This window comes from Rhinatrema bivittatum, chromosome 3 (assembly GCF_901001135.1).
Source record: "Rhinatrema bivittatum chromosome 3, aRhiBiv1.1, whole genome shotgun sequence".
Taxonomy (NCBI): domain Eukaryota; kingdom Metazoa; phylum Chordata; class Amphibia; order Gymnophiona; family Rhinatrematidae; genus Rhinatrema; species Rhinatrema bivittatum.
In genome coordinates this window covers 129,836,857-129,851,750 of record NC_042617.1, presented here as the reverse complement: position 1 = coordinate 129,851,750, position 14,894 = coordinate 129,836,857, and positions in this window count along the sequence as shown.

Here is a 14,894-nt window from a genome sequence, read left to right as displayed (position 1 = left end):
AAAAATGAAACATCATCTTAAATGGCAGTGGACCAGAACAAAACAAAAGAGAAGTTGCTACTCATTACAGAGGGATTGAGAAACAAGGTATGTTTTTTTTTTTGTTTGTTTGGTATTTTTTTAAACAGATAGGAAGTATACAAATGGCTTGCTTTAGCTATATTAGGGAATTAGAAAAATTGACTGTCAACTTTGGTGGATAAAGATAATCAAATACTAAGGTTAAATAAAATGCCGCTGGTTGGCTCTGCATATCTTGGAAAAGCAATATAAACCCATGTTACACTCCTTTTTAGACTGATACTTATTCACAGCAAATTGTTAGCAGCATTCCACTGTTCATAATTCTCTTTGTTGAGCAAGGTAGACAGAACCTTCTCTCTGGGTTCCCATGATAAAGGGGGCACCAGACTTGGCCTCATCTGCACCTAAGAGTAATGGGGTTGCTAAGGTTTTAGACACCATTAGGGGTGGTTTGTTGCTAAGCTGGGACATTCAAACCAAATCAGCTCATGTTTCTGTTTTCTAATTGGTGGTGTCCTGGTGTAGAAAGGGAAAAAGAGAATTGTCCCTAGAGCTGGTATAAAGAGTGGGGGGCAGCTGTGGGGGGCTGAATACTCAAGCACAGTTTGAGACAGAGTAGTGTCAAATGGAGCATCCAGGTGAGCTGAGTTCTCGATGCTGAGTATCCTGAGAGGATTTGGTGTGATTGGGTGCATTCACATCAGTATGGAACTACTTGCTGGGATGTGGTGCGGTCTCATGGGTGAGCAGTATGCGCTTCCAGAGCCTGCAGACTGGGTGGAATGGTGGATGTCCATCGGGGCATTTGGAAGTGTTTAATGGTCGTGTTCAAGTGTAATTTCTCTGTTATTATGTGTTAATAAAGCTGCAATCTTTTTGATTCCAAGAACATTTTTTGTTGTTTTTATTCTAAGGGACGTGTCTCACTTGTAAAGGAGGCTGGTATGAGGAGAGGCCAGTTAGCTATGGTTGCCCATATTATCCTTTTCCAATAAGTATTAGGGATGTGCATCGTTTTTTTTGACGGATGAAAATATCATACAATATTTTCTAATCTGTCATGGATCGGGGGTCCCCGAAAATGATAGGAAAACCCCACAAAATTTTTGTGTGGTTTTCTTAGCATTTTGGGGGGTGGGGGGGGGGGAGAAAGGGCACACAGAAAAAAAAAATCCCAAACCCACCCTGACCCTTTAGATCTAATTATTTACAATCCCCCACCCTCACGACCCCCACAAAACTTGCCTAAAGTCCCTGGTGATCCAGCAGGGGTCCTGGGAGCGATGTCCCCCTCTCGGGCAGTCGGCTGCCACTAATCAAAATGGCGCCGATGGCCCTTTGCCCTTACCATGTGACAGCGGCTATCAGTGCCATTGGCCGGCCCCTGTCACATGGTAGGAGCAATGGATGGCCTGTGACATTTTTTAAGATGTAGTGATTTTCAAAAGGCATTTGACAAAGTCCCTCATGAAAATCTCATGGGAAAATTAAAGAAGAAATGGGATTGGAGGCAAAATCCTAATGTGGACTGTGAACAGGTTGAAAGATAGGAAACAGAGTAGGATTATTAATTTATTTACTCCTCCACTTACTGCTGATTGGTTCCTTAATTGTCACATGTCAGTGAAAGGACAAATCCCCTCTCAGAAGGTTGTGCTGAAATGGCATTGGTCCTTTCATTGACATATGTTAGTGAAAAGGACCAATTGAAAACAGTCCTGCCAAAGGAGGTTCTCTGATAGAGGTTCATGGGTAGGGAGGAGGGATTTCTGGGACTGAGAAGTCAGCACAGGTGTTTTATTTTCTAAGGATGTGGACCACTTGTCTAACCAGCATTTTAAAGGGTCCTACCAGTGAACGAGCAATTTAAAAGGTTGGTACAAGAGAGAGAAGACCCGGACCCAGACAACCTGGTCCTCTGGGCCAGACCTTGGGAAGGGGGTTCAGCATCATGATGAGGGAAGGAGGAATCATTTTTTGGGTTTTTTTTAACACAATATGCCATGCAAATAGGTCACAAGTCACAAAAGTGTGGTTTTTCAATTTAGAATGCTTTTTTACAACCCAAGTAGAAATGAACATGAGGGGAAAGACAGAACATATATAGTGAGCAGTGCTGTGCACTATTTAGAGCAATGACATCAGCAGGAGAATGAATCTTAGGATCTAAGAAAAGAAAGAGACAGTTAGAGAAACAGTTAGTTGAGAGGTAGAAGTGTAATAGTACAGAGGTGCTGTCATGATTCTCTGTACTTTAGGCCTAGTTTTCAGTATAAAACATCGTGAAATAATGAAAGAACATGCACTATAAATAGAATGAATGAAAGTATGTATGTGTTTGTATGAGGGTTCCTGTTAAGATAAGGTAGGCAAAATATTATTAAGTAATTAAAAATTGCTGTATCGCGTTCTAAAACAGCATTTAATAGGCTAAATATACTGTTTGAGTGAATAGAATTTTTTTATTTTTTTTGAAGAGATGGAATGGCAATAAAATTGAGCATTTTAAAGTGTATAACATTTTAGTGACCAAAACTGTAACAACAGTCACTATAAAGAAGATATCACTATAATAGCTCAATTCCATACATGCTATTAAGCAGAGGATACAAATTACATATAGAAATATTGTATGGCGAAGTAAAATTGTATCCAAAGAAGTTGTATCTATATTCAATGAATAATTTAAGAAGGAACTCATAAGTGTGGAAGAATATAAAAAAGAGAGTTGTATGAAAGTATTTATAGTGGAATTGTTCTTTTAATTATAAAAGAGAAAGAAGAAGAAGAAAAGATAGGGAATACCAATTATCTTTTGATTTAATTTATATAGATAAACAGTAACAAGTAGCTTCTGTCAAAGACAGAATACACAGGTTGACATATACATATATATATATTTATTTACGGAAGATCCCGGAGCAGTATCAGGGAGTTAGTATTTGTTATTAGTTTATTTAAAATATAAGTTAGTAGGTACAAGAAAGAAGAAACAGCATACGGAGAAAAAGAAGAGAAAAGAAGAAGACCAAAGGACGAGAGAACGACAAGATTATCATCTGGCAAGCAACGAAAAGAAGAAGAAAAAAAACAGATAAGTTTAATAATAGAACTTAAAACTTCTATTGCCAGGCCTGAGCATATTGTTTTACATGTGCACTTGAGAACAATTACAAACAATAAGTAAGAAAAGACACTAAATACAAAAGGAAAGTAAAAGACTATAACAAAAGAAATAAAGTTTACTTATCTGAATACAACAAGGAGAAGATATACTGGACTTAAATAAGAGAAAGAAAAGAAAAGAGAATACAAAGAATATGTTTTCTTTTATTTAAAAGAAATGATATAAGAAACATTAAAGTTACTATTCAAGAAAGAATAAGGACTGAAATATTTATCTGATAAATAGATGAGTTGGAAGTAGCTGGGATATATTATTTTATGATTGCTTGTTTGTTTACAGTTATTAATCTGTGATAGGGAAAAGAAAAATAAATATATTTTAAGGTTTGTTAAGAGAATTGTTATTTAATATTCACAGTAGTATTAAGAAATAGTACGATTTCATTAAAAGAGTATTTTTAAATAAAATTATTAAAAAATATATACAATATCTTATTTATCCTTGCCTCCCCTCTTAACCGGCAAGAGACTGCACTGGGTGGGTGGTAGCAATTAGAATCCCTACTGAACCCCCTTCTGAAAAGAGACCCAGTAGGGAGGAAGGCCTTAAACAGCACCCCTGTAGGGCAACACCTGAGAGCTTGCTGCCTTGTACATATTTCACGACTACATTGCTGATACCATCAACCTCGGTCACGACAGCAATCTTCAACCCTGCAGGGGCGGCAGTTTATAATTTATTTATTTATTTATTTATCAATCTATTTATTTATTTATTTATGAAATTTATAAATCACTTTCCAGTTTTTACGATAAAAGCTTCCAAAGTGATGTACAAAACAAATAACATAGAACATAAAAACTTAATAAAATCATAAAACCAAACAAGACATCCTCCAAACAATGGAAATCACTAACATTGCTTGCAAAGACAGTTCTAAAACTATGATAATCCAGAAGTAGCATTCCAGATCTGACTCATATAAGATTGCTAATAATAGTAAAAAATAAATCCTACTTGGGACATCATTAGCCAAGATTTTACTTGGTGATGAAACCGCATACCTCAACCTAATTAGTGGAGGAAGTTCATTCCAAATCTTAGGGATTATCATAGAGAAAAATCTAGTTTGACATGCCAAAAGGTTTTAACTGATGGAAGCTGAAGCTGGCCACTATATTGTACATGTACATATCTGATCTGGCTGAAGTTTTCATCTATGCTCTATGGGGCAGATTTTAAAAGCCCCATGTGCGTAAATCCAGGAGGATTTACGTACATAGGGGGTTTACGCACACCAGGCTTATTTTCAAAAGGCCTGGCAGCGTGCATAAAGCCCCGGAGCATAAGATTTATATTGTTAAATTCCTCTTTTAGTATTTCATATTGCTTAGTTGCTCATCAGTCATTTGCTTATTGGCCAGCACTTTATTTATATTGTTCATTCAACTGTATAGGGTGGCTATGGCACACCGCTGTTATTCGATTTATTCAACTGTATAGGGTGGCTATGGCACACCACTGTTATTCGATTTATTCAACTGTATAGGGTGGCTATGGCACACTGCTGTTATTCGATTTATTCAACTGTAAAGGGTGGCTATTGCACACCGCTGTTATTCGGTTTAAATATAGCTCTTCTGTTCTTCCTCTACTTATTTTCTCTACCTTTATATTCTGTTAATGTCACACCCAGTTTCTACGTTATATTTTCCAAGCATTTCTCTACCCTGGTTCCCTTCCCACCTTACACCCTCCAATCTGTAATGTCACACTCAGTATTCTACTGTATCTACTTCATTTGCATTTTGTTATAAAGTTCTAATGTGAATTTTTTACCCTGGTTCTATATAAACCAATAGGATATGATATGTGCCATGAATGTCAGTATAGAAAAGAATGAAATAAATAGATAAATAAATAAATAAATAAGAACATAAGAACATAAAAAATTGCCATGCTGGGTCAGACCAAGGGTCCATCAAGCCCAGCATCCTATTTCCAACACAGGCCAAACCAGGCCACAAGAACCTGGCAATTACGCGTGTAAGTCCCAAAGCTTGAAAAAATGGGCAGTCCGGGGGCGGGGTGGTGTGGTCCGGGGGCAGGGCTAGAGGCTTCCATACGGCCGCTGGGCTGGGGGATCGTGCGCCAGGACTCGGACGGCGCATGCAAGTTACGCTTGCCTCTGGCGTACATTTGTGCATGCCTGGTAGCGCACATAAATGTAGGCTGCGCAGGCGTAATTTTTAAAATCTGCCCCAATATGAGAGGGACAATTTCCATGCTTGATCTTAAAAGGCAATACAAGAAGCTTAAATTTACAGCACAATTTCACTGGTAACCAATGTAGTTCAGGAGAAGGGGGTGCAGCTGATTCTTGTATACTCCTACATTTGGCAACTCATGGGACTGCCCTGTGAACTGCTGCACTCACTCCAGCTGCTGCCTGATACTGGCAGAGGCCTCCTGACATGGTAGAATGCCTCTGTTGCTTCATGCTGCCAACCACTGCTAATACTGCTATTCTGGCCGTGCCACTGCTCCCCTTAGGGGCATGCATTGGGGGCGAGTGGAAGGGGAATTGGATTCAGATGATCACCAACACAGGCTCTGTCTTTTACAATCCAGGGTACTGATACGCAGACATAAGTGAAAAAGTACAGGATTGCTTCTTAGGCCAAGTCCATAAGCAAAACAAATCAGCACTGCCCGGATTTTCAAGAAGACTCATCGAATAACTGCACAGAGTAGCAGTTGCTAACCTTAAGAGAAACATGGGATAACCTGCACAGCATGGCAGATACTAACATAAGAAGCTTGCTGGGCAGACTGGATGGACTATTTGGTCCTTTTCTACTGTCATTACTATGTTACTATGTTAATATATGTGTGTGCACATAATGTAGGCCCTGCAGTGGGAAACACTGAGCAGCACCTCTTGATGATATCAGCCCAACTGAGCTATTTAAGCAAAGGCCCTGCAGCATTATCTCACCTCAACAATGGGTTTCCTGCCTAGTAGCATTGCATATTGCTCCTGTGTTCCTGCATTTCTGATTGATCCTGAGTTCCTGGTTGGTTTTGTGTTCCTGTGCCCAGCCTGCATCTTCCAGCCTTACCTTGCCCTGCTGACTCATCCAAGGTCTCCTGTGTGTCTTCATCCATTCTTGGCTTGATCTTCTGGACCTGACGTTTGTATTGGACCTGACTATACTTGCCTGCCACATGGACATGACCTCTTGCATTGGACCTAACTATGCTTTCTTGCCACTTGCCCTGCCCATTAGCCTGTTCCTGATCTCTCTACTCTGCTGCCTGTCCTGACCGCAACATGTCTTTGAACTCTTACTCACCATCACCCTAAGTCCTGCTGGCTGCTAGAACCCAAGGGCTCAGCCTGTGGGGGAGGCGGCTGCAGTAGGCAAAGCTTCAGTCTGACCCACTTCAAGGTGCATTTTTCAGCTGTTGGCATAGGCCTCATAGGTTTGCCAACAAGGCTGCATCAGCTATGCCACAGCAGCAAGGGCTCACTCTCATACTGCTCATCACAAATATTTAACAAATATTTTCTGGCTGCATGTGCAATGTGATAATGCAATGTGCTTTGTGAAAATTGCCTATGTGATGTGGTACATTGGAAATTAGCCTAACCACGCCCATGTTTTATCGCAGGCACTATTTCTGCTATATTTAAAGCATTTTGATGAATCTAGAGCTTAGATGGACAACTTATCCAGCTAAGTCTCAATTTCGCTACTTAGCCGGATATGTTATCCAGCTAAGTAGTGCGTCCCCGATCTGCCCACTGCCTGTCCATATAGTTTTCTGGCTAAGAGATAGCCAGATAAGTGACTTATCTGGCTATCTAGCAGCCACTGAATGTCAGCGGATATTTAGTGACCATTAGGTAGCCAGATAAGTCCTACTTATCCGGCTATCTGCCATTTGAATATTGGGTCTTTAATATTTAAATCACTAATTAAAACATTTTTAGGGATTTGGCATGAATTTGTATAGATGCCATTAATAAATATGTATTTATTTAATTGTTAGTGACCATGAATCTTTTTCAACAGAATCCACATTTCACATAAACTGAAATTCATGTTCACACATAATTTTGCAAAATTCATGGAATCTCATGAAACCTCTAGTTAGATCTTGACTTGACTTTATGTTTTTGTTTTCAGAGTTATCTCAAATCTATTGTGAACCAGCAGTCACATTTTCTAAACTGTCTCTGATTTGACTGGCTCAGTTTGACTAACAATAATTACATGAGATGTCTCCATTGCAACAGTGAGGCAACACTTTTTTTTTTAATGAAAGATGGCTTAAATTTGCTTAGTTTCCTTGGTAATAGGATTAAGAAGAAAGATTTTTGACAACTTTAACAGTTCTTCAACCTAACATGATTTGGCAGAAATTTTACAGTAGTTGAATATTAGATGTGTATTACACAACTCAGAATTACCCTTGTCCATATATGAGACTTTGGGTCAAAAATAAAAAGAATCAGAACCAAAGTCATATTTGAAGTTGGTTCAGTCTTTAGTGAGCTAACTTACTACAGTTTGGATATGATCAAAGCTAGGTTATTATAGAATTTATTTTTTTTTAGGGTGGCTCAAATTATTTTTGCACTGACTTACCAAGCCTTATTTAGATGTAAAATGATGGGGTTTTTTTTTATCATAAGCTTAAAGTAAGAAAAACAATTAAACACATTTTTTCATAGTTTCTATCATTCTTAAAATTCTACATGATTAATACAATTTTAAATTAAGAAATCCCTAAATTGGATGTTAAAGATAAAACTGCTTCCTTTCCTTCTGTAAAGAACTGTATAGAGAATCAGATCAGCCTACTCCTTTGATTGATCCATCTGGAAAATCTCGTTAAATACAGCTTAGAGAATTTAACAATTAGACTTTAAATTCAATGTGCTTTCACCATGTATTTGTATGAGCCAAGCATACAAGAATCAAGATTCAATGTGCACAATTCATATATTTAAGAATGTCAAAGTATCTGCACATCATATAACTGAGATTAAATTTTAACCATTTTTCTCCTGTATCATTTGTAGGAGAATATTGGGCACCAACATTATTTATTTAATGACACTTGGAATGAAAAAAAAAATTTATGCAATAGGTTCAATCTCTTTGTTGCCATAGGCTTGACATACTCATGGATTAGTAGAAAGATGTGCATATCTGAGTATAGATAATGAAAAAGACTGATGAGCACAGACTCATCGATAAATTTTGTTCAGTTACTCTTCAGCAAGAATATGTGAAAATTTCATAGGAACTAAACTTTCATTATTTATCTACTGTATAGGTCAAGTATTGCCTCAAAATAAATTTCTACCTCTATAAAGAAATAATGATTGAGGATATTTAGGTGATACCTTTTTATTGAACTAGTTTAATGCATTAGTGAGTAAGTTTGAGAGCAATGCTCCTTTCATCAGATCAATACAAAGCAAACTATTGATTATGTTATCCAAATATATATAGGGAGCCCAATTTGGTAACAGTACATTTAGGGCTGAAGTTCGCTTGTACAAAGAACACATATTTTTAGCCTGAATTTTCAGAGTGGACATAAGTGCATGAGTACATTCAAAAATTAATAGGATTAAATGTAATGTAGCACAGCATAGGTGTGCACATTTATACCTGCTGGGGAGAAGGTGTACATGTTCATATTAATGTTTATGTGCATACATTTTAAAATTGAAAGCTTGCACATAAATGATTTACCTGTCCCAACTCCAGCTCTGGAAATGCCTTTTTCAAAATCATAAAAGTACAAACAAAATTGGCTTCCTTGCACACTTTTACTGGTACAACCTCTTGGGTAATTGTCAAAAAATATATTATTTATACATGTGAAACCACATTATACATGCACAAATACTTTTTAAAATTACCCCAAAAGGCACGGAAATGGGCTTTTTGAAAATTACTCTTGGCTTGTATGCAGAGTAATAACCCGGAGATCATAAAATCTCATGATATAGTGCAAGTCTGACCCATGAAGCAGAAATTAGTGATATGTGTTTATTTGAAATGATTGGGTAAAATATAACAAATAGGTTGTTTTGTCAGTCATACAAGAGTGACACCAAATAAGGAAGCTGAGATCCATATATTTTAGTTCAATGTGTTATTTTTAATTTCTTGTTTTAGGAGTAATTTAAAGATTTTAATAACTGTTTGCATTGTTAGTTTTAATAATATGACATGAGTTTTTAGTATCTTTTTGTAACAATCTAATGCTTATTTTATGTAAACCATAGCGATGGAATATTTCTGTGCAATGGTATAAAAGAATTGTACAAATAAATAAATAAATGAATAAAATTTGTGGCCCCAGAAATAAATAGAGGGCTTCCATGAATGAAACAAAAATTATTTGTACTTTGTTTATGCTTCCCATTTATTTCTATGACCTATTGAAATCTATAGCCTGGATTTTAAAAAGGCTACGCACATAACTTTTGGGGTTTATGCACATGGCCTTGTGCACATGGCCTGGCCACACATATAAACCCGGGTATGCACAGAAATGCCAGTCCTCTCCAAAGGGACAGGCCAGAGAACGAGGTCTGGATGTGTCGACATGTACATGTTATAAAATGTGGTTCCCATGTGAAAATGTGTGCTGGATTTTAAAATCCGCGCACACGCATGTGCAGACAGGTTAGAACTCGCGTGCGCAGGGGAAGAAGTTTCTAAACCAGCTCATAGCGACACGAGTAGGCCTTCCCCAGTTCCCTCCCAGTCCGCTCCCTATACCCTTACCTAACCTACCTTTTCCCCTCTCCTCCCCTCTCCCTAACCGCTACCTAGCTACTCATGTTTTTTGTTCCATTACTGCTCCTCTGGATCAGAAGTAAATTCTGCGCGCCAGCCAGCTGCCAGCATGTGCTTCCCCAGGATGCATCTAACAGCACTGTTCTGGACCACCCCACCATGCCCCTCCACACCCAGGCCACTCCTCCAGGCCCGCCCCTTTCAGCAGGCCCAGCACTTGTGTGTGTATAGGGGTTACATGCGTGGCTGGGCACGGCCAAGCACGTAACCCCTGATTTTACCTCGCGCAGGGCTTTGAAAATTTGGGCTTTAGTGAAAAAGAATAAATATGCTACTTGTTAACTTCATGGAGTGCCCCCAGTTCTTGTATTATCTGAAAGAATAAATAACCATTTCACATTTACCCGTTCAATTCCTTTTATGATTTTGTAGACCTCTATCTTATCCCACCTCAGCAGTCTCTTCTCTAAGCTGAACAGCCCTAACTTCTTTAGCCTTTCCTCATAGGGAAGCCATTTCATCCCTTTTATCATTTTGGTCGTCCTTTTCTGATCTTTCTCCAGTGTATATTTTTTTGAGATACGGTGACCAGAAATGCATACAGTATTCAAGGTGCTATCTAACCATTGAGCAATACAGAGGCATTATGACATTCTCCGTTTTATTTGCCATTCCTTTCCTAATAATTCCTAACTTTTTGTTTTTGCTTTTTTGACAGCCACAGCACACTAAGCTTATGATTTCAATTTAATATTAACTATGATCCCCAGATCTTTTTCTTGGGTGGTAATTCCTAAAATGGAACATAACATTGTATAACTTCAGCATGTAATTAATTAAAGATGAGTGATTTTATGGTTTGAGCATGATTGACATTGTGTATGAATGAAACATGAATGTGGAGTGATTGTTTTATTTCATGGATAATTTTGATAAGTGTTGTTTCAACATTTAACATTTAACTAGGAATGTTTAAATAATAGAGAAGGAACATTTAAATAAAGAAACATAGAAACATAGAAATGACGGCAGAAGACCAAACGGCCATTCCAGTCTGCCCAGCAAGCTTCACACATTTTTTTCTCATACTTGTCTGTTTCTCTTAGCTCTTTGGTTCTATTTCCATTCCACCCCCACCATTAATGTAGAGAGCAGTGATGAAGCTGCATCCAAGTGAAATATCAAGCTTGATTAGTTAGGGGTAGTAGGGTAGTAACCGCCGCAATAAGCAAGCTACACCCATGCTTATTTGTTTTACCCAGACTATGTTATTCAGCCCTTATTGTTGTTTTTCTTCTCCCCTGCCGTTGAAGCAGGGAGCTATGCTGGATATGCGTGAAGTATCCGTTTTTCTTCTCCCCTGCCGTAGAGCTATGCTGGATATGCGTGAAGTATCCGTTTTTCTTCTCCCCTGCCGTTGAAACAGAGATCTATGCTGGATATGCGTGATGTATCCATTTTTCTTCTCCCCTGCCGTTGAAGCAGGGAGCTATGCTGGATATGCGTGAAGTATCCGTATTTCTTCTCCCCTGCCGTTGAAGCAGGGAGCTATGCTGGATATGCGTGAAGTATCCGTTTTTCTTCTCCCCTGCCATTGAAGCAGAGAGCTTTGCTGGATATACGTGAAGTATCCGTTTTTCTTCTCCCCTGCCGTTGAAGCAGAGAGCTATGCTGGATATGCGTGAAGTATCCGTTTTTCTTCTCCCCTGCCGTTGAAGCAGAGAGCTATGCTGGATATGCATGAAGTATCCGTTTTTCTTCTCCCCTGCCGTTGAAGCAGGGAGCTATGCTGGATATGCGTGAAGTATCCGTTTTTCTTCTCCCCGCAAACTACCCCCATGTCCCACGGTATTTATCCCATGCCCCTTTGAAGTCCTTCACAGTTCTGGTCTTCACCACTTCCTCCGGAAGGGCATTCCAGGCATCCACCACCCTCTCCGTGAAGAAATACTTCCTGACATTGGCTCTGAATCTTCCTCCCTGGAGCTTCAAATCGTGACCCCTGGTTCTGCTGATTTTTTTCCTACGGAAAAGGTTTGTCGTTGTCTTTGGATCATTGAAACCTTTCAAGTATCTGAAAGTCTGTATCATTTCACCTCTGCTCCTCCTTTCCTCCAGGGTGTACATATTTAGATTCTTCAATCTCTCCTCATAAGTCATTTGATGAAGACCTTCCACCTTTTTGGTCGCCCTTCTCTGGACCGCCTCCATCTTGTCTCTGTCTCTTCGGAGATACGGTCTCCAGAACTGAACACAATACTCCAGGTGAGGTCTCACCAAGGACCTGTACAAGGGGATAATCACTTCCCTTTTCTTACTCGATATTCCTCTCTCTATGCAGCCCAGCATTCTTCTGGCTTTAGCTATCGCCTTGTCACATTGTTTCGCCGACTTCAGATCATTAGACACCATCACCCCAAGGTCTCTCTCCTGCTCTGTGCACATCAGCCTTTCTCCCCCCATCGAATACAGTTCATTCGGATTTCCACTCCCCATATGCATGACTCTGCACTTCTTGGCATTGAATCTCAGCTGCCATATCTTCGACCACTCTTCCATCTTCCTTAAATCCCGTCTCATTCTCTCCACTCCTTCCGGCGTGTCCACTCTGTTGCAGATCTTAGTGTCATCCGCAAAAAGACATACCTTACCTTCTATCCCTTCCGCAATGTCGCTCACAAAGATATTGAAAAGGACCGGTCCCAACACCGATCCCTGCGGTACACCACTTAAAACCGCTCTCTCTTCAGAGATATATTGTAAAATTGTATACAATGATGTTCAACCATTGCATATTAGGAATGTTTCTAGTTTTATTGTTCTTCCCAGTAGGATAATCATATACCATAAGTGTCAGAATTATTAGACTATAATATATAAAATTTTGTGCATTACATAAAGACAGTAGCTTTTAAACAGCTGTGCGGGCATGCATGTACATGTGTATGGTGGCTCGCATGAATGAATATGGCCTTTTTATACCATACGCACGTATATGCAGCTATACATGCATACATGAATACATGTGCACATAGTTTTGTATGGATGCGTGTTTGTGCATGAAAATGCTGGCTCTAGTGCATAAGTGGGAGAATTTTATTCAGTATGCACACCGACACAATTACCAGTTCTCCCAGTCTATTCCCAGTTAGTGCAGGTAAAAGTTCCTAACTTACTAAACCCTCTAATTAACCTGCCTCCCTTTTACCCTATTAGCTCCAACCCTTCAAACCTTGCTGATCTGCCCTGATTTTTTTCTTTAAACTTACACAATATTCATAGCAGAAGTTAAGTTACACAGTAGGGGATCCTGGTTCAGATTTGGGCATATCTCCAGGTTTTGCCACGTGTAGGGCTTTTAAAATTCATCTAAAAAAATATACGATAGAATTAAGCCAATATTAGACGAGGTAGAATATATATGTGCAACCATAAATTCAATCCTAATCTACATGTGACACAATATATACATATAATGACGTATAACGTGGCTCATATTCCTGTTAATCAAGTGATAGAACTTATACATATCCAGAAGTTTTGACTGTGTGAGGTCACACTGATATATGATATTATAATGGGAATCCCCATGGCATTTATAGACTATAGTCATGACCTTCTTAAAGAGGTAACAAAACAAATTGAACAACTGATAAGGTGACGAGGATAGGTTTGACATAAGTCAAAATAAAATCCATTTGCAAAATGTCCTCATCTTTGGAATCATAATTGTAGTGAATAATTTGCATGGTATCCTGGTTAACAGACAGTTCAAGGGGCAGTTTCTCCAAATGGGTTTATTATGCACATAGACTGACAGAAATGAACCTAATTTGTAAACTATGTCATGATGGGATGATCTCAAGCTCTCAAATTTACTGCTACTGACCTTCTTAGTACTTGCATTGTGCCAAACAGAGTCTCCTTCTTGAATTCACAGGCAGTAATCTTCATAGGCAACATATCAAGGTGCACAATTTCTGCATCTTTCTGCCACATTTTCTTGATCTCTGATTGCATCTCTTAGTACTTAAGGATCTTTGCTCTCTCTATATGATCTACAGAATAGACACTGGATACTGACACCTCTAAAAGGAATGCCATTCTTGTGTTCTTCTTTTAAATCACAATATCTGTTTTTTGTACAACCAGTTCCTCCAATTCATCCATAGAACTAATTGCTGAGTATGCAACAGTCCTGCATGTTTTAAAGCAGATCCTGCAGGACATAAATGGGCATTTATTAACCTCTAATGAAATACTTAGGCATATTTTTTTTGCCTTCAGTCTGAGGTAGATGAAAGGAGACAAGTAATGCAGGAATTGAAAGAACTGCATGGAAAAGTAATTTCTTTGGAGGGACAGATAACCAGTATACAAATGCAAATTGCTGATTGGAACATAGGCATGGAGGGCACACAGAATCAGAGCTCAAATTTCAATTATAGGAAACTTTAGAGCTAATTGGAGAAAGGAAAAAACAACATGAAATTGATACAGATGTAATTGCATCCCTGAAGGATACTATTGCAGCTTTAAACTACGATATCCACAAATATCAAGTTAAGAATAAACGAGCTAGAAGGGACAGTAGAAATTCTAAATACTGAAGTCCAGTCCTTCAAAGCAAAGTTAATTCAAATGGAACTAAAGGATGTCTCAGCAGATAGTGTAAACTCTGAAAATAAGGCTATCAGGGCACAGGTCACCGAGGCCAATATTAGTCTGCAGGAACTAGAAAAAAGTCAGCCATTAACAGATGTATGTCCATTGCAAGGCAGGATTTCTGATTTAGAAGGTCAATCTAATTTGTTAAAAGAACAGGGAGTATAACTTTAAAACTTGTGTGTGCATGCCTATACATGCATATGTATACATGTGTGCAAAACTGCATATACAATATGGGGTAGATT